The 19225-nt window shown below is 38.4% G+C and overlaps 1 protein-coding gene and 1 long non-coding RNA gene across 3 annotated transcripts in view; one reads left to right on the forward strand and one right to left on the reverse strand.

Moving 5' to 3' along the window:
• nlgn2a (neuroligin 2a) overlaps positions 1-19225 on the reverse strand; it is a 167359-nt gene that overhangs the window by 129862 nt on the left and 18272 nt on the right. The gene's annotated exons all lie outside the window — the stretch shown is intronic.
• On the forward strand, positions 441-6727 carry LOC125138994. The gene is made up of 2 exons (XR_007138080.1): positions 441-532; positions 6490-6727. It is a non-coding gene; the product is annotated as an uncharacterized LOC125138994 (long non-coding RNA).

Below are 19225 nucleotides of genomic sequence, written 5' to 3' on the forward strand. Positions count from 1 at the left end.
TTTCTTGTTTCTTCTCTTAACTCCAATTATCTTGACAAATTTTAGATATTAAACTCGGGTTTTCAAACGATTCAGCACTTCATCTCACATTTTTAGGTAGCAGATGAACGTTTAGTTCTAAGTTCAGCCATCATGTAATTTCTTACAGTACAGTACAGTAATTTCTTGAGCTAGTCCTGGATCATACAGATAATAGGATTACACTACCTAAAATCAAGATATCTACTGTGCATGCTTTTTACAAATCACACTCAATTCTATAACAAGGTATCTGTTAGAATCATTTAGCATTTAGAAACATAGTAGGAAAACACCAGGTTTCAGAAGTGTGGAGAAAAAACGAGCTTAAATAAGGATGCTAGAAAAAGAACCAATTATCAGACAGAAAGTGTTAACAAGACCAGGTGGGAAAACAGGTGTAACTAATCAACAGGAAGCATGAATGTTAACAAGAACTGAAATAAAGTCAGGGATTTAAGTCTAAAAGAAGAAAATCTTCCTGACTACAAATATGTCTGGCAGTGTGATCTAAGTAAGTCTCTACTGACATAACATTTAGAAAAAATAAATGGATTAGAATGACCGCCTTCTACAAACCCTTTTGCATATATTTTTCCCAAATGCTAATCTGAACACACAACTGCAGAGTAACAAAATCCATAAATCATGAGACTGTTTTTATTATCACAATGCTGTTCCTTTTCATGCTTTTTGCACGATTACAAGCTTTGCTGAAGCAACAAAAAGACCAAGACCAAAGAAATACCAATTACCTCATATACAGTATGTATAATCAGTGCTCTCTTATTAGCTGTGAATATTATCCTGTAAAGCCTTAAGCAAGGGTTGAAAACATTTAACATGACCCTGTGTGTGGACATTTGAGTTTAGCACAGTAAAAAAATATTAGCATCTTAACGGTAGGTTCTGAAAACATCACGGCGAATTCCATCACAAATCATGTTAAAGTGCCATGAAAGTGTCATGACCACCCCTGAAGAAAACTGTAATGCAAACATAATCCGTGTGAGGAAAGTGGGAAATTAATCGGGTCAGACAGGAAGTGGCCTTGCGAAGGGAGTCTGAATAATAATGTTTGTTATATGATCGCTTCTTCCTACATTGTGATACTGTACATAAACCTACGAAACGGGTTTGTTGAAAAAAAAAAGGTGTAGTTGGCAGTAGAAAAGTCTCTAGGTTAGTGAGTTCCACGGACTGGAGCTGAAACCCGGGCTTTAAAATACGACTTCACACTCACCATAAATAGGCTGTGTGGCGTTATCAGCTGAGATAAGGACTCTGTACTGGACTTTGTTGTCAGTGGAGTGTCAGGAAATTGCTCTTAGTGACCTGAAGTATAGGAAGTGGTAATGGCTACTATCATGGCAAATGAATAATACACTAATACACTGCGAAAAGCCATATCTTCTCAAGTCAACATATTCTCAATATCAGAAATTCAATTTATATTTATCGTATACATTTAATCTTATACAATTATCATAAAATTATTTTAATTCAAAATCTGAGCTATGATGTTATATATAAAAATGTAATACATTTCTTTTTGTTTTATTATTTATATCAAGTTTGAAATTGTCTCCATGCTTTTTATTTTATTTTATTTCTCTTTAAGCTTGAAATTAGTCTAAAAGTAGGCTTAATGGTTTTATATTTAATATTTCTATTTACGAATCTCATAATGGTTAATATTAGATAGCTTTTCCATTGTTTTACATATCTTTACTTGCTAAGATATAATCTTCTGCAGTGTGCTAATGTTCCTGGGTAAAAAAAGGTAATGAAATTATTCCAAAGTTCATTTCACTACTATTAAAAAAAGCTCATTTCTGTATCAAAAGTACAAGAAATATCTTGATACAGCAGCTGTTTTTAGTACATTTATAATCTCTGTTTTGCTAATTTTATCCCAATTCGTTTTTATTTTATTTTTAGTGAATTTATGTGGGGGTTTTTTTGTTTGTTTTTTCTTTCTTTTCTTTTTCATTTCCAGATCGTTCATTAACAATCATGTTAATAAGGCACTAGTATATACGCAGTGCTGTCACTTTCTGTACTGTACACTGACTGCATCAGAAACAGCAGGTTTCTAATATTTCTCTCATGCATTTTTCATCCTTTTCAGCAAAAAAATAAATTATTTTTTTTTGTTTTACTCAGTTACTTGCTGCTTGTACACATCCATTTTAAACTATAACAAATAGGATTTTTTTTCTAATATGAAAAACATCACGATATTGAGAATAAGAGAACAAAAGATACAACATAAAATGATGTTCTTGATGCTGCTGTGAGTCGCCTGATCCGTCCTGCACTAGTAAATCGTATTCCGCAGTATGTCAGGGGTGTCAGATTGGAAATGGCAGGAAATGATTTGCGGGAAGTGATTGACGGGACACGTCCAATCAGGACAGAGAGAGTGAGAGCATAAAAGTGTGAACAAATGGGAGAAAAAAATAGTCTGATGTAAAAACAGGTGATGCAAATCTTTTGTTCTATAATTTGGTGAGATGGTAGTGAATGATACAAGACACTGATTTATCGCCGTTGGGGATTGTCTGTCTTTATACAGCTGTGGAGTTGAAGAGCTAATGAACTTGTGATTAATCACAAACAGGCCATGTTTTTGTGTATCTCTGCTTTTTCAAACACAGGTATCGGTTAAGTAAAAACTACACAGATTAAATAATAAAAATACACAGAGAAGACAGATCAGGTAATAAAAATACACACATCAAAAGTGAACAGAGGTGATAGTTTTGTTCTCCACACTGAACTGTAGCCGTGGTTCATGGGCTCACTAATGTCTATTGACTGTAGAGTGATTGGAAAGGGTGTCTGGAGATTACAATACAGCAACTGAGAGGTTTTGCTCTTTCACCCGGCAGGAGCAAATAGTTTTTTAGTACACCCCTGTATCTTTATTATACAGACATATTTCTCTCTCTATGTGATTATTAGCAATTGATTAATGCAAGCAGCAGAGAAACAATGCATCACAACCCCAGTTGATTTGGCAAATAGCTCACGACAGCATTTTTTTTTTTTTCAGTAAAGGTGACGTTCCAAAATGTTACAAGGATTTGAAAGAAAAGCTGTGCCTTTAGCAGGGAAATGAAACACTGCTGCAACTAGAGCCAATGTCTGAAGAGTTTTGTAAATCTGTCATGATTGTTGGCCCATTACCATGGGGAAATTCTTTGGAGGAACAAAAGAAAATCATTCTGATCCAGATTTTTTTTTTCAGGATATGACTCCTTTAACCAAAGCCCACTGCTGAAAGGCTGGCCTTGTGTTCTATTCTTAGTCTCTCCTTGCTCCCTCCATCCCTCTCTCCCACTTTCCTCTTCTCCCACCATTAAAGTTTCTCCCTTCGTTATTCTGACAGCGACAGAACCACCACTAAGGTGAAACCGAAACCCGCCTGTGCAGACGGGTGTTAGAGCACACACACACACACACACACACACACACACACACACACACACACACACACACACACACACACACACACTCAAGCACAATGAAGAGTGCTACCTTTCCATAACTCATCCGTACTTTTAGCAGAGTGTCTGTGAAAGTGAGAGAGATTAGAGGACCGGTGTGCGAAGAGCACAAGGGAAAGAAATAGGTAATCGTAATTGAGGAGGCTCTCGAAAAATAGAAATTGAAAATGAAATGGCTGGAAAATATTAAGGCTGATTTCCCAGGGCTGCTGGATGTTTTCACACTGTCATTACTACGTCCCAAAGTTCCAGCTTCACGGCCCTATTTGAAAAATTAAAGGTGACTCTCCTGAAGGACTATTTTCCAGGAAACTCAGCTTGAAGCACCTGAGAAAATGAGATGGCACAAAAACACACACAAAAACACAATGTATTGTACCCTCAGCAGTTTTTCAAGCAGGCAAACAGATTTGTAGATAACCCTCATAATAACTTGAATATTTACACACCTACATTAGAATATTTGAGGATTGTAGCTGAGTTTAGTATCAAATACAAATCTGGGTTGTTTACTGCCATGCTTGGAATGACAGGTAGATAAGCAGAGACAGAAAATCACCATCATCAATAAAACTTACCCATCTCTTCTCTCTAAACTGAAGCTCGATAAAGCTGTGAGCTGAGCCTGAGGCTATGTTCTCTTTTCACCCATGAACGCACAGCTTAAGAGCAACAACTGCACCATCGACACTGTCTTCTGATACTTCTTCTATAATAGGTATAATCTGAAGAGAAAAAATAATAATTCAAAATAGCTACAGAGACTTAAAAAGGGTGTGACAGGAAATCTCGACTACCCAAAGACGGGCAAGTGCCTTGTCGTCTTCTTGCAGCTGATAGAAAGAGGAGTCCAGTGAGACATAAATGATCTGCTGCTTCAGGTCTTTACCCTCGAGCAGTGAAATTCATTAACAAGCTGAAGTCAAGGGCTGTCTTGATGCTAACAGGCCTGGCTGTCACACTCATTGGGTTGAGCCAGCTGTCATTTCTAAAAATCTTGCACAAACAAGCTGCTGCCAGCAGCTATGACTGTAACTTGCTCTAGCTTAACTGCCTTTTTTTTTTCCTCGCACTGCTAATTTTCACACCAGTTCTTCAGCACTAATATGTTTGTATAGCAGTTGTCCTGGTGTCCTTGTAGGCAAAATGGTGATCTTTCTTATACTGAACACACTGTACACACTGTTACTGTCTTAAATTACTGTGAATATAAGGTTAACGCAAGCCACGTAAAGCCGAGCTAAATATTAGGAACAAAAAAACATTACTGCTCGTAAATCCATAAAAAGTAATTGAATCGCTGTCACTGTGATTTTCTTTGCATATGAATATTTTTATATTGCAAGGTTTATGTGAAGAAAATGCATATTTTACTGCTACTGCTCATCTTCATAAATTGGTACCCGGTTAGCGTTAGCAATAAAGTTATGTAGATTGTAACCTGGATACAGATACACAAAAAATGTATTAGAATATGTTCCAGAAGAATCTGCTCAAGTTTGTCAGATGTGCTTTTGGGAAATGTGCTTTTAACCAACAATTTTCTTCAATTAGCGTATATTTCCGCCGTTACGGAGAAAAGCTTTGTCGGTCATTAGAGAAAGAATGGGAGGAGTTTTTTATCCAATTATCATAGTCATGCATGTTTGTGAGGTGCGTAGCTCAAAGGATATTTGACTACAGACACTTTGTGAGCTTGTTTATTTCGTTGTTGGACGAGGTTTAATTCGTTATTTCGTTGCCAAACGTGGTTTAGAATACGTTTGGCAACGTTGGAGAGGACGTTTGCAGCTGTTGGTCATGTGCTGTGAAAAACTGCAAGCAACTAGAGGACTTTGTTTGCCTGTACCTTGATTTGTTTTGTTTTAATTTACTCTTTGAAATTAAAGAGGCCATATGTGACTTCTTAGGCCACAACAAACCCAAATTATGTCTCAGACCTGCAACACATTGGGGTTGTGTGATTGAGGTGTGTGTGTGGTGTGTGTGTGGGGGGGGGGGGCAGTTTAGCTTTCGATTTTGAGTAATTGAACTTAATTTACGTGAGTTTTAAAGTATTTAAAAGTATTTATTTAACATTCTTCTATTTCTAAAGTTTATTTAAGTATACATTTGTTTTGTGTTATTCAATCTTGGCATTTTTTGTAAGTAAATTTTGTTTATTGTTATTTACTCATCATGAGTTGATTATAGTTAAGCATATGCTAATATTATTTCATTATTTTATTGGGAAAACAGTTAAGACAATTATTAAGTTGAGAGACTATTACTATTAGTAGCCTATTTAGTGAGTGTATGGTAGGGGGGTGTTACATTTATTTCATCAATAACTGAAAAAATGAACATGTGCCTAGTCAGATTTAAGAAAAAAATATTACATATAGTTTACATAAATATTACATTTCTCAACAAAACCCTTTCGATGCTTACATTAAACATGCTTTAAACAAGTTTTCTAGTTACTAGGTTAAATGATATAGAGATCAATGCAAGTAGTATTAACTTACCAATTCTATTGTGAAATCTCACCAGGGTGTTAGAGCTGAGAAATATAATTGCAGTATATAAATAACTGCAGAATTATAATTTAGGTGAATAAAATAAACATGGTAGAATAGAGCAGTGCTAATGTGTTAGTTAAAAAACACAGCTGTTGTGGACTGATGCTCAGCTCAGGTGTGAGCGTGATGTTTTATTGTATTCATGGCTTTGGAAATACACACTCTATATGAAAATTAATTGTGTTAATGTTTCTCAAGTCAATTACCCATGTATGCATATTAATTATGCAAATTCAACAAGCTTCTAATTTTTAGTGTGTTTTACATTCAGACCCCAAAGCTAGTGGGATTTGGAGATAACCCTCCTAATAACTTGACTGGAAAAATGATGCCTACATTAGAATATTTGAGGATGGGAGCTGAATTTAGTATCCTACATATCTTGGGTTGTTTTACAGCTACTGGGAGGTTGGACGAATCCAAAACGGCCATGAGGAGAATGGATGCAACTTAACGTGGACGATAACCTGAGCTCAAGATCGAAGCTGGAGCTGTGGGGCTGCACCACCGGACCACCCATATAACCTGATATTATTAAGAGGAACTCAAATGACATTTATTATGATTTGTATACACTAATGAGGGATGTGACTTCAGTTTGTATGTCTTGAATAAACAAATAATATTCTTATTGTACATCGCACATAAATTTTACAATCATAAAGCACTGAAAAGTCCAGATTCACCCGAGTGGTTTTCCTTAAGCCTGGTGCTAGATTAACACGGATTTACAGTACAAGGGAGATTCTCCATTCACAGAGATCCACAGACCAGTTGTAGGATAGATTTAACAACAATCAATCAGTAATCTCTAAGAAGTGTTTTAATCTCTGTAGATTTAACAGTGGACTTAATCCACACTGCAGATTCACATGAAGGAGTGAATGGTGGGAAAGCCTGATAGTTTACTACTTTATGTAGTAGTAGTTTCTTCTTTCGGTTGTTATAACACAATAGAAATCATTGTCTTTGTGTGTGTGTTGAGTCGTTTAAGCCAGTTCAGATAAATCATTTACTTATTTGTTCAATGTTTACAGATTTGTTCAGTTCAACTCAAATGTGTGACAACCTCAAGGCAGACAACATAAACATGGCCAACACTCCTTATTTTATAAAATGCTTCACACCAGCTGGCGAACGAGTAAGGAGTGAATATCAGTTATGACAGAATGATTTACTGACTCAAAACACTGATCTGCTGAGTGACAGATAATAAAATATTGACTGTGACCAAAAGGATTCAGTACCTCAAGGGAGGAAAAGTAGGTTTTAACTTTACAAAGTTACAGACATGACTTACATAGTTAATTACTGTCTCAAATACAGTGCAGATAAATGTACAATGATGTAATGATGATTCTTTTGATTATAATGTTCTGTAAAGACAATTCATAGCCTCTCATTATTTGTTTGAATGGAACAAGGAAGAAACACCATCAATGATAATAATAATAATAATAATAATAATAATAATAATAATAATAATAATAATAATAATAATAATAATAATACACCCTGGGTTTATTAGTTACTATAAATTGTTTAAATTGTGATGTTCAAAAACTAATCATATGACAGAATATAAATATAGAGAAATATAAATATAGAGAAATAGAGCAAGACAGTCAGGAGTATATACTTAGTGATATATATTTCTGCATTACAACGTTAATTTTGATGTCTTTCCATTATTATTTATGGAGTTTTACAGCACTGGGGTTAAACACTTATGCAATCATAACATTATTTATATCTTTCAGACAAAATACATAATCCATCAGAAATGCAGCTGAGAACGACGTATGAAGTGCTCCACAAAGATCAATCCACAAACAGCTTAACGTAATGTAAGTAAGAACAAGTCAAGAAAACCATAAACTGCATCAAAAACCAGGATCTCAGAATCGATACACAGGGGCTCGGTAATGACATGAAAATCAACAGAGAGCAGATACTTCACAAGGTTTGTGAACTGAAGTCCTTTTATACTGTGACTGTGTCTGTGTAACTCAGACCAGATGTGTGAGGTGAACATGAATGTGTGAGAGTCTAATGACTGTGAGATGTAGCCATGTTTGTAGGACACGCTGTCCTCTCAAACCTGTATTTCGATGCAAATTCTGGCATAGACATGAATATATTTGAGACTACTTGTTGACTGTTAGTTCTCTTAATTGAGTTCTTTTTTTGGTCCAGCCCATTGACACTGGACTAAATGTACTGCTGCCTGTTAGATAAGTGGTAGCAAAGCTTTACCAAACCGCACCTTTAATCAAACAGCAACTCAGAGTCTTTTTTTCCCAGTTTTTCTGTAATGTACAGGTGACCAGACTTCCATATTTTCTGTTGCTTGATCTTCATACTGTAGTTTGTTTTATAACAATTTATAATCACATCCTCCAGTGTCACCCAAATGAGGATGAGGTTCAATTTTGCGTCTGGTTCCTCTCAAGGATTCTTCGTCTTCCATCTAAGGGAGTTTTTCCTCGCCACAGTCACCTCAGGCTCAATCATTGGGGATAAATACAAACACATTTAAATATAAGTTTAATATTAATCTCGGACTTTTGTATTATATTAATCTTTGTATAATAAACTTATTGTATTATATTTCTTATGTTCTATTGGGGGGCATGTTGGCTAATTTAGCACGTTCGCCTCACACCTCCAGGGTTGGGGGTTCGATTCCCGCCTCCGCCTTGCGTGTATGGAGTTTGCATGTTCTCCCTGTGCCTCGGGGGTTTCCTCCGGGTACTCCAGTTTCCTCCCCCGGTCCAAAGACATCCACGGTAGGTTGATTGGCATCTCTGGAGAATTGTCTGTAGTGTGTGTGTGTGAGTGAATGAGAGTGTGTGTGTACCCTGTAATGGGTTGGCACTCCGTCCAGGGTGTATCCTACCTGAGATAGGCACAGGCTCCCCGTGACCCGAGAAGTTCAGATAAGCGGTAGAAAATGAACGTATGAATGAATGAATGGATGTACTTTAAAGTGGCTTTGAGGCAACGTCCATTGTTAAAAGTGCTATACAAATTAATTTGAACTGAAATTAACTGAATTGTTTTTTTTCCTTTAATAAAAATATATGGCAATAATCGTAATCACATTTCTCATTTAATCATGCAGAAAAGTCAAGACAGTGTACTTTACATTGCGTCACTGAAATAAAAGAGTAGTTGAACGAGTGAGCGTGTTGATTTCAGGGCACTGGATGCTGTTACGGTTCTGTAGCAAGTCCCCATGTCTCTCTTTGCTCTTAAATATTGCAGCCCATTCAGTCTCTCACTCTGCTAGTCTTTCTCACTCTATTAAAAGATCTATCAGAGCCCTATGCTGTCTATGATCCTTTCTTTCCTGCCATCACTACCTTGCTTACTCATGCCGTTTTCCTCTCTATCTCTCTCTCCCTCTCTCTCTCCCTCTCCCCTTCTCATGCTCTCGTTCTTTAATCCCTCTCCTCGCAGCTGTCTTGGCAACAACCCCTTTGCAGGGTACAGAGGAAAAAAGATTGCAGGAGAGGGAGAAGGCTGGAAAAAAGGAGGCAAAAATTGCATGACATGAAAAAGACGGGTTGCCAGAGAAAAGAAGAAATGATATTAAGAGCCAGGGAGAAGAGCAGAGAGGTAGGAAACAGACAGGAGTGTTAAAAACAAGATGAAATCTGATGAGACGTGGCCTTTTGAACAAAGAGAGAGTGAGTGAGTGTGTGTGTGTGTGTGTGTGAGAGAGAGAGAGAGAGAGAGAGAGAGAGAGAGAGAGAGAACGATATATATATAGAGAGACAGACAGATCGAAAGAGAGAATGTGTGAGGTGAAAGAGTGAGTGAATGTAGTGAGTGAATGTGTAAGCGGAAGAGAGAAATACAGAGAGATAGAAAGAGACAGCATAAGAGAGAGAATGTGTGAGAGAGAGTGCATATGTGTGAATGAGAGTGTGTGAGAGAGCAAAAGGGGAATAGGAAAGGGGAAAATGGGGTAGGCAAACAAAATGGAGGTAGATGAAAAAGAACCCAATGAGGTAATCAGCAGCAAGCAAGAAAGAGCAGGAGAAAACGGCTTCAGCGTGTGAGAGCTAGTGATGCTGGTGCGGCCATGGTAACTGGCCGCTTTGATTTAAATCGCAGTGCAGAGTGACTGCTGCTGCCGATGCTGAGTCAATACGTCCAGCAGAATAATTACCAGTCGACGCTTTCAATCACAGAAGAGGGTGCTGCTGGAAGGAGTTTGCCAGCTTTATAAATCATCACCAATCACAGAAGAGATGGAGAGAAATATGGAGAATGAGAGAATGAAAGTGGGAAGGAGATGATGAACCGACCTGGGGCATAACCGAATAGGATGTGCATAGAGAGTAGGAAAGACGTGAGGAAAAGCATGCCGCTGTGTTCATAACGGTCCCAGATTCACGGCTGCCTTCACTGGGAACTCAGCAGCTACACGGAGCACTATTATAGGAAATAGAAGGTGTGATTAAAGGAAGTAATTTTGTATACCAAATTACACGGGCATGCTCATCAGAGTAATCACGTTCCCTAAGATATACATGCACAACTTTAGACCAGAGCAATGCTGAAGATGCCTCAGAGCTTGTTGAGTCTCTTGTCAGTAGCCGTGACAGCCGTACTACTACAAGGTACTGTAGAGCGCAGGTTCGCTTATATTAACATGCGTGTATATTAACATGCTTATAATAACGGCTAACTTACGGACCAGTCTCCGTCTCCGTAAGTAACCGAGCTAACAATAAACCAAATCTCTACATATGTCACCGTAGAGTAAGCATGACAAAACACAGTCAATCTTGAAATTTCATCTGTAAGAAGTCTGGAGGCGCATTGCAATTCTCAGATAATTTGTGAAAATCAAATCAAGCCACACAGTGCAGTGTGAGTATTCCATGAACACCAGGGTACAGTGTACGGGTTGCATTGTGAGATTGGAAGCATATGCTAAATAATTTCGCCAACAAAATGACAGACCTACAAAACAAAGTATGTACTGTATATGGAATAGGGTATAGTTTCGGGCACAGCCAAAGAACTCGTTAAAATATGCATGAAAAAGGGTTTGGATTCCTTGTGTGACTATCTTTCTCTTTCTTCTGAATTGTCAGCTCAGCCTACAGCCACTTAACCGTGTCTGACACCTAACGCCGACGTGGGACGACAAGCGTGTGCAGAAATCTCTCAAACAGGATCCTAAAGACTATCAAGATGAGCAAAGCAAAGCAAAATAGGCGGCCATGACATTTCTGCTTGTCTTGAAGAGGTTGGTCTCCATAAGGGCAGATGGGTTGAGTGGTGGCAATTATTATTGCAGCTAAAGAGGATAAACACCCACTCCTCCATAGTTAACACCACCTGCCATCTTCCTAACCTGACCCCAATCTGACAAGTTGCTCTCAGGGAGGTAAGAGAGCTCTGAAGAGCCCAATGAGAGGTCCTCCAGGATAGACGATACGAGCTCCAAACAATCTGGATGTGAATGAGACTGGATGTGCATGTGATGCCAAGAGAGCCTCTGATTAGGCCAGAAATAATACTTTGTGGTTAACAAGTCACAAAGGACCAAACATTCAATATCATTTAAATCGTTTTTTTCTTTAGACAGGGAATTCTAGCATGGGTCGAGAAAGAGTCTGTTTAGCATGTGGTTATGGAAATCATCAGCCATATGGATCTTAAATAGGCATACATACACAGGCTGTTGCACTGGAAATCAGCCAGGTCAGAAAAAAAAACCTTGTTGTTGTTCTGACAGGAACGAAACTGATATATATCTGTGCTGGAGTAGTGTTTCAGGTGTGAATGTAATTCTTCTGACTGGGACTGAGCTGACCGGATTCCAATCACTACTGCTCTACCTGTGGTTTACACAGGGTTGTGACCTCTGTGTTTCAATCTACCGCTCATCCCCGTCACTAAATCTACCGATGAGAAAATGGAGAGGAGGTGGGGAGGAGCGAGGGGTGGAGGGTGAGAGAGGAAGAGCAATGGAAAAGGAACGAGGAAAATGGTTGACATGCAGAGAGAGTGAGAGAGAGATGGTGCCATATTGTCCTGCCCCACTAGCTCTTACAAACCTCATAAACAATTACAGAGCACAGCTAATTATTTTAATGGCCTTGTTCACCCCACTGGAAACAACCGCAAAGCAGAAGATGCTTGTAAATGTGATAAATTTATTCTAATCTACAAAGACACTGTGCTACTTATAATGAAACACTAAAACAGTTAACATGATTTGAAATAAACACTGGGTATCTGAAAGAAAGGATAACTGATGAACATATGCCATGTGTAATGACAACCTGTGATGAAAAAGCCATCATTTGTCATGCCATCTAAACACATCCAGTGATTCCCGACTTTAATATGTCGCTCCAAATATTACCATAATTAATCAACCTGCTACTGCTACTGCGTCGTTTTGGATGTCGCATTGTTTCCAAGACACAAATAAAGTTGTCCCTCAGCTCCTATATCGAATGAGCCCATGTTTAGCACAAAGATGTCATCGGATGCTCGATCGCTTCCTTTCAGGTGTCTTAACTGATTGATTGAAAAGGAAGAGTAATGAGACTAATTGGTCAGCGCTACTTGCCTGATCGATCCTTAACGATTGTCAGCAATTAATCAGCTGCAAATGTGTGACCAGTCCTGACTGCTCTCGTCTAATTCGTCATATCACAGCGCACAAGTGTAAAACGCTCATTTTTATATTAGACCCTTCTGTGTAATTGTGGACTAATATGACCATGACATAATACTTATCACTTCTACGTATCATCATAATAATCATACAATTGTCCTGGAACTGCTAATGAAAGTATAAGACCATGATGTAATTATAATACAGGCATCAGTATGCTAATGAATGCATATAATCCTAACATAATATAGACTTTAATGCTAATGACAGTGTACGATCATTAGCCTTTATAATATAGGCTTCAAAATGACATGACATAAGTATAATACAGGATGAAACATGCTAACGATGGTCTCAATGTCATCTGCACAGTGGGAAAAAAAATGGTCGCATCTTAAATATTGTTATTAGGTTTCAGTAAATGCCCAATACAATGACGTTTTAAATTCATCCTTCCATCCTATTTCTGTTGCTTTTATCCTACACGTAGTAGCAGGGAGCCTGGAGTAGGAGACTCGGAGCATAAGGCACGGGCACACTAAATACAATTTAGTGATCTTAGTCAGTCCACAATGCAGCTCTTTGGATTAGGGGTGGAAACTGGAGTAGTCAGAAGTAACCCCCAAAGCACAAGAAGAACACGCAGACGCTATACACATACACACAGGGTAAAGGCAAGAATCGATCCCCCAACCATGGAGGTGTGGGGCAAGCCACATTTGACCTCGAGCCATAAAAATGAGAGGTAATGAGTGATGTCATTTTGGAAATAGATTCTCATCATTAATTATTACAGTACTGATAGTACTATAGTGTATAGTGTATTTATGAGTAGCTTGTCTGTAGGACTCTCTCTCGCTCACACACACACACACACACACACACACACACACATGCACGCGCGCCCACATTTATAATATATTGCCTGTGACCCAAATATAACCATAATGCAGCCTTAAAGCTGCTAATGAGAATCTACAGCCATAACATAATTAAAGTATAGGCTGGGCTCCTCTAATTACACTATATTACCATAACATAACTGTAATAGAGGCCTCTATATGCTAATGTGAGTCTATGACCATAATAGAATTAAAACACAGGCTTCAGTATGCTAATGTAAGAATACTGTGCATGTGTTAATAAGTGAATGGATATCCCAATCTCTCTCTCTCTCTCTCTCTCTCTCTCTCTCTCTCTCTCTCTCTCTCTCTCTCTCTCTCTCTCTCTGCTAAGGCATTCATTTGGAAAGGTAGCTTGTCCCTTTCTTTTTCTTTTGCTTTCTCAGTAGGACAAAATTGACCGACCTGTCGTGTAACGTCACCCGTGTCAGGACTAAACTGCCCCGAGATCAGCATGTGCTGCTAAATGTTCATGTCATGCTGACTGCCTAAGATTTTACCTGTCCTCAAGTCATCATCAAAACATAAAAGCTACTTAATGGAGTCATTTTCCTCCTGCAACATGCCACAATCTGATTGTTTGTAAAGTGTATATTCATTTTCTAGAATAGCAGCTCTGACAATTGTGGCAAAAAAAAGGCAAATCACATCATTTAATCACATCTAATCTAATCTAATCTAATCAATGCACCAGTTCTAACATTCATTTCTATAGTTATCATCTTTACAGTAAGAATGAATGAGAATCTAATTGTTGATATTGTGAGTATATATTGTGAGGAGGTAGTTATTTCCATTAAAAGCTTGACTGTAAAATTCTTCTTGCGCACGAGTCTTACAGTATTAACGTCAGGAGACAGTAGTGCGGAGATGAATTTTTTATAGCAGCTATAAATGATGTGCTAGCAGGATCTAACTTATTTTAGGGATGTTTTATACAGTTAACATATCCACAAATCGACAGCAAGTGTAACGCGATGTAATTTAATAAATATTAATTGTTACTGGCAAATTAAATTGCTGAGGTGTAAGAGGAATAAGATACTTTAAATCTTTTGGTTGGATAACAGTAAGTTACTTTGTCGGGCAGCAACACACCACCACATTATGGATTATTTTACACACAGGTTGTTGCAGCGTATTTAGTGTCGTATACAATCAGGTCACTACACTTCGACTGGATCAGCTCTACTTCACTGCAATACTCTCTTGCAGGGATCATCAAATCCTGCAAGGCTGGGGCTGTACCACTGCTGGGCAATTTCCCTGCTCTAAACACACCTGCTAAGGTTGATAATTAACTGGTTAGTAGAATCTGGCATCAGTTGAACAGGAAAATCTTCAAACTGTGTTGTACTCTCACCGTCCAGAATGACAACTGACGACCCCTGGTGTACAGAGAAGCAGGTAAGAATGACAAGTTTTCTCTCAAAATGCTATGAAATCAGCAAATCAGCGAAACAACCAGTTTCTTCAGGATTTTGTCAGGATTTTTGCAATTGTAGAAATGAACACAAAATCAAGCAAATTGCACGATATTCATAAGAGTGTGATATTTCTCAAAACCGACAGATCCACAGATTTTTCACCAATCCGACACGTCGATTCGATTCCTGTGCGGCAAACGTGAGTACTTCTATCCTAGAAAGTAACTGTCTATGTGTCTTCACTGATAGTAGTTTACAAGAAGGATCTTAATCTTGTAATATCACCGATTCCCATCGAAAAAACACAAAAAACCTGCAAGTTTAAAATTTTGGATAAAAAAAAGCTGCAAAAAAATCAAGCATTTCTGGCCACAACAAATACAACAAAAAAAACCTCCTAAACATGTTACATTCATGCACAGAACAGAATGATTTTGCATTACGAGATATTTCATAACTTGCTGAGTAATAAAAACTGATAAGTCAGTGAACTAGAGTAAGCTGATGCTTTCGGGCAAAGGCAAGAATGTCACCACTCACTGCAAAGATTGCCTGTTGGGGATCTAACAGAGCATAACCCTTTCAAGTGGGAGCTCCCATGTGAACACAAGTTCAGATCTGATGCCTGCTACATCGCTGTGCCGTGTGCTCTGTCAGGCCACAGTTAAAAATCTGCTTTAACTAAAGACTGACGTCAGGTTAGTGAAGCCTGCAGTACAGCTGTGAACGGAGCAGCAACATTAACTCTGCAGTTCAATCACAGTCTATAGTCTATGTATGTGTGCTGCAGTCATGACTCTGTGCTCACTACTGAGCTATTTCGGAGTCCAAGGTCAAGCCTGAGTGGGCTATAAACCCGAGGGACGACTGCCTGTGGCAAAGTTAAATGGGACTGGAATGAAAAAAGACGATGTTGATGAACTTTGCCAGCTCTTGTAACTACCGATGGCTATGAATTCTTTCCAGTGATCAATCATAAATGACCGCAAGTGTCAGAAAGCGGATTTCTTCACATCTGATCAGAGCAGAGAGATGGCGGGTTGGGACACAACCTGTTTCTTTTCTCTTAAGTTCACTTTATATTCCTTCCTCACATTTCCTCTTTTACGGCAATGCTCTCTGGTCTTCTATTCTGAATTCTTTCCTCTCTTAAGCTTTCGTAACCTTAAAAAAACCCCAGCCATAAGTCTCTCTCTCTCTCTCTCTCTCTCTCTCTCTCTCTCTCTCTCTCTCTCTCTCTCTCTCTCTCTCTCTATGTGAGGATCTCTGGACAAGTCATAGCAAGAGAATATATAATCCTCTCCTCCCACCACTGCATTTACCTTCATCCTCTAAGAGCTTTAACCAATTCTCCACAGCCCACAATCCTGCCATATGCTGGCTCTATCTAAATTACTCTTATACATTATACTTCATCACCCAGGGAAATTTACTTCCTTAAATCCCACGTGACTAATGTAGGTACCGCTATTCTTTCAAAATTAGTCTTAAATATCCTTTCGCCAGGGGTGCAGTGTGGTGCAGTGCCTCCCCATGGCAAAGTGAGATTTATTTGAAATAAATGCACCCAATGTTTCACTCTAATTCTGGGTGATTGCTTAATTTGTGGAATTAAAGGACTGCAATATACTGTTTAATTTCCCCATCATGAACTGCTGAAACTAGGAGTTTTTTTTTTATTTATTTATTTATTTATTTATTTATTTATTTATTTATTTATTTATTTATTTGGGGGGGGGGGGTTGCAGTTCTAACACTTTTGCAATGACGTGTCATTTAGTTGAACAGAGACTAATCTACATAACGATTTGTCTAGTGACGGCAGCGGATCTATTTTGAGACACACAGCAGGTTCGTATGAAATGACGTCAAACCCTGAAATGTGAGACGACGATACAAGTCTGATGGCTCTCTCGCCTCGCACTCATGAGAATGAGACTATGATCCTGTCACATTTTAATAAGTGTTGTGTGCTTCTCGTACGACAACTGATGATGAGCACTGTTTAATAAGAATATTTTCAGCTTGGGTTGCATGTGTTATCTCACATATTAAGAAGAAGAAAAAAAGCTGTTTATTGGTGCAGGAATTTGGTACAAGTTTGTCCTTGAACATTTTCATTTGTGTTAATGGATTCCATGGCCTCTTTTACCCCTCTGTGTCCCAGTCAAATAAATGCTGACTTCTTTAGTGGACCGAGAGCTTCTGTTGAGTGTTCAGCCACTTAGTGTCATAGAACAAACTACAGAAATGTTGCACATGTTCACAGAATATTAAAGTTTTAACATTTCCTTTCGCACACAGAAGCTTGTGTGTGCTGTAGGCTCGAACAGTAATTAGAATATTCCCCATCAATAAAATATGACTTGAGGGAGTGCAACATACAAAGATTTTGCCTTATAGGGGAATTTAAAATAAGGATTTATTTTTTAATAGTATTCGCAGAACCAGTTTCACAACCAGCAAGAGTAATGCGAATGATTCCCTTTAAGCACTTCACATATCACAAGGTAACATTTGGTGGGGGTTTAGGGGGGGGGGGGGGGGTTAAGTGCATCGTCACACACATTAAAGCCTTGTGTGTGTTGCTTGTGTGCGTGTTGCTTGTGTGTGTGTGTGTGTGTGTGTGTGTGTGTGTGTGTGTGTGTGTGTGTGTGTGTGTGTGTGTGTGTGTGTGTGTGTGTGTGTGTGTGTGTGTGTGTGTGTGTGTGTGTGTGTGTGTGTGTGTGTGTGTAGGTTTAGAGATAGAGAAATAGAGCACATCTGGCCCCTGAATGGCTGGGTTATCTAAAGCTTATGATGCATTGTTTTGCTTCCACTTGTCCACCTGTGGGCAAAAATATTCCTCTTCCTCTCTCTCTCCCTCTCTCTCGCTCGCTCTCTCTGTCTCTTTCTCTCTCTATCTCTCTCTCTCTCTCTCTCTCTCTCTCTCTCTCTCTCTCTCTCACTCTGTCTCTCTCTCTTTATTATTTTCTTCAGCATGTGTAAGTGTGACGGTTAAAGGGGCCACAGAAACGGCAATGCAATCTAATCAGATTAGAAAATCAGCTGAAGTCAATCTGTGTATGAATGTGTTGATCTCTGTGTGCATGCATCAATGTAAATGAGTGAAAGCGAAGAGAGTTCATGCAAATAATGAGCTACTTAATTGATTTTTTTTTAATGTAATATATCTCAATTTTTCTTATTTCATGAGTGGCAGGTGAATTTATGAAAAATTGCTGCCATTCAATCTGCAGGTGTATAATCATGCTCTTGTCCCCAGCGCTCATTTTCTATGAGGTGCTCAGCTTCCTGTGACAGCGAAAATGATGGCTGTATCTTATCACACTTTTGACACAGTCGAATGCTTTAAAAGCATTTGAGCATCTGTAAAGGTGTGTGTGTGTGTTTGGGGGTAATGCAACTTGTGTTTGTAGCTGTTTAGTGCTCCAAATATCAGGCCAGTGGTCGTGGCCTTATCTGAAAGGGTTATTTGAGTGTGTTTTTTGCTTGTTTTCCTTCCTGATGAGGTAGAAATGCTAATATTTTTAGTATATTCTGATTCTGGAATTTTCTCATTTCAGTTCATACAGTAATTGGTCTCAACTAAAATTCACATGTGGTTGTTTTAATGCTCGATCAGCAATTTTTTTTTTTTTTTTTTGATATTTTCCAACAAATTTATTTAGTTCCATTATACAAATATATTAAAATAATACCATAGCTCCATGATCTATTTGGTCTACTCATCATCTCATGTCACACGGATGCCCTGTAATCATTTCTGCCAAGCTTTCTTGGGAATGGATTTCAGCTCATACTCATATTTATATTATTTTTATATGTCTTGCATGTTTATTCATTATATCCTCTCCTCTCCAAATGGGTTTTCAGATTAATATAAGCATTTGTTCTTGACCTTGTGAATCAGTACGAGAATATATTTATTGCTAAAGACTTCAGAGCACTTTGATGTAAAGCTGCCAGATGCCATAAATGTAAATTTATTCTCTATATTTATATCCACTTAGAACACATTATGTGCAGTCCAAATAATGTATTCCTATTCGGTTAAATCCCAAGGTTTACTGTGTGTGTGTGTGTGTGTGTGTGTGTGTGTGTGTGTGTGTGTGTGTGTGTGTGTTTCACAGTATAGCACCACAATTGTTTCTTT

Source organism: Tachysurus fulvidraco, chromosome 1 (genome assembly GCF_022655615.1).
Source record: "Tachysurus fulvidraco isolate hzauxx_2018 chromosome 1, HZAU_PFXX_2.0, whole genome shotgun sequence".
Taxonomy (NCBI): Eukaryota; Metazoa; Chordata; class Actinopteri; order Siluriformes; family Bagridae; genus Tachysurus; species Tachysurus fulvidraco.